The sequence below is a fragment of the Tupaia chinensis genome, unplaced genomic scaffold (genome assembly GCF_000334495.1).
Source record: "Tupaia chinensis unplaced genomic scaffold, TupChi_1.0 Scaffold139491_1, whole genome shotgun sequence".
NCBI classification, from domain to species: domain Eukaryota; kingdom Metazoa; phylum Chordata; class Mammalia; order Scandentia; family Tupaiidae; genus Tupaia; species Tupaia belangeri.
Window position 1 is genome coordinate 620382 of NW_006199376.1, and position 2092 is coordinate 622473.

The window sequence follows — 2092 nt, forward strand, 5'->3', positions numbered from 1 at the left end:
ATAATCTCTTACCAAAAAGACAGAAATCAACACAGGTTGGAAGAGAGAACAACACAGGGTTGATGGAGAAAGGTCAGTGCCCAGAATCAAGTACTGCTCTGTACTTGATGTATGTACTCAAGTAAAATAATTTAGGGCAGTCATGTCCTGAGGGTACTGACCCAGACCCACAGGGAGTAAGAGGATATAGAAGGTGTCATTTAAGAAAGAGGCAAGATTATGAACTCTAACATGAAATATCCAGTTTCCTAACAATGAAGCCATGCTTGGTAGCAGCAAATTTAGGGCAGATGATGTTATGACTCCTCTGAGAGAGCAAGAGACAGGTATCAGATGTAGCAAAGCACCAGCTCATAAACCTAGTAGAAACTGAAGGGTTACACAAAACCAGTTACAAGAGCCATACGAAGACTAGTCTAGGAGTAACTCAGGAGATAGAAAGGTAATTGTAACAAGAGGCCCAGAAAATAAAGAAAAGTCTTAGTACAGGGACAGACCAAAACCTTTAAACATTTACCTAAAGTCAGAAATTGTATGAACTATCAAGAGGTGAAGACAAGGCAGGGGCTCCAAACACAATTGGGAGTCCCTAGATCAATAATACAGACCATATATATATATATATATACAGTTTTCCTGACTTATTGTTAAGGTTGTAGGAAAAAAGAACAGAGATTATAGACACAGAAGATACAAAGCAAACCAAGGAAAGGTGCCACCAAAAGCAAGGCATAGAGAAGACACCTTCATGGCCCTTGAGAACTAGTGATTTCAGGGAAAAAAGAAATGAAGATTTTTCTACTGATAATTCAGCCTCCAGTCCACAAACTTAAGTGGAGAGGCAAGGGAGCAGGCCTTCAGAAGACACCTTCATGACTCCTGAGAACTAGTGACTTCAGGGGAAAAATAAATGACAATTTTCTACTGATAATTCAGCCTCCAGCCCACAAACTCGAGTGATAGGAGTTCCCTCAAGCCTCCTCTCTGCCTCTACCTCTATCTCTGTCTTCTCATTTTTTGTAATTTTTCCTTGTTAAATTTTGTTAAGGTAAAGCATTTTCTCAGCTTTCAGCCCCTCCTTTCCCTTTATCTTGTTAATAATCCCCTCTCCTCTTCCCAACTCAGGAAAGGCAAGAGAGCAGGCCTTCAGAAGACACCTTCTTGGCTCCTGATAACTAGTGAAGCGTGCCACATAGTTTTCTTTCTAATTTTTGTTTTTTTCAAAAAATATATCTTTTTTAGTTTTGGGGTTTTTTTTAGTTTTTTCCTTCCCTTTTTTCTCTGTTTCTTAGTTGTTTTTGTTGCTGTTATTTCTCACTCTCTGTTTTCTTTTCTGCATGCTCCTGGATGCTCAAATTGAAATTCAAGTTTGGGAAGAAACACACCACCCATCAGATGACTAGAAATCACCACAGGCCACAAGAAATATGGGAAAGCAGGAAAATACCTCTCCTCCAAGGGAAAAGAATAATTCCCCTTCATCCACAGACAGTTCAATGGACATCACAGAAATGTCTGATAAAGGATCTACAACATTGATGCAGCAGCGCAGTAGCACTGATATGGTGACTGAAGGGGACGTGGAGCTGGAGTTGGAGACGGAGACCAGTGGGCCCAGACCAGCCTCCTGAGAAGCCACGAAAGCATGACAGTGGTGTAGCAGACTTGGAGCGCGTCACTGACAATGCGGAGGAAAAGGAAATTTCAGAGTTCCGATCTGGAGACGGCCATGTCTGTCATCGGAGATAGAAGGTCCTGGGAGCAGAAAGCCAAACAGAAGCGGGAGAAGGAACTGGCAAAAGTAACTATCAAGAAGGAAGATCTGGAACTGATTAAGACAGAGATGGAGATCTCTCGAGCAGCAGCAGAACTGAGCTTACAGGAATACATGGGCAACGTGGTAGAGGCTCTCATTGCTCTAACCAACTGTTGTGCAGTTTCTCACATAACTCACCGGATTAATTTATTGCAATAAAGACTTTTTGGCTTTAAAAAAGAAAAAGAATTTACAACATTGATACTGGTGAAGCTAAGAGAGATGGAAAAGAAGAGAGACAATGAACTGCAAAAGAGAAAGGAGAAAGGAGCTGAC

General features: G+C 41.4%; 1 pseudogene; it reads left to right on the forward strand.

Moving 5' to 3' along the window:
* Nucleotides 1-1538: 1538 nt before the first annotated feature.
* On the forward strand, nucleotides 1539-1870 carry LOC102486403 (huntingtin-interacting protein K-like; annotated as a pseudogene).
* Nucleotides 1871-2092: the final 222 nt, after the last annotated feature.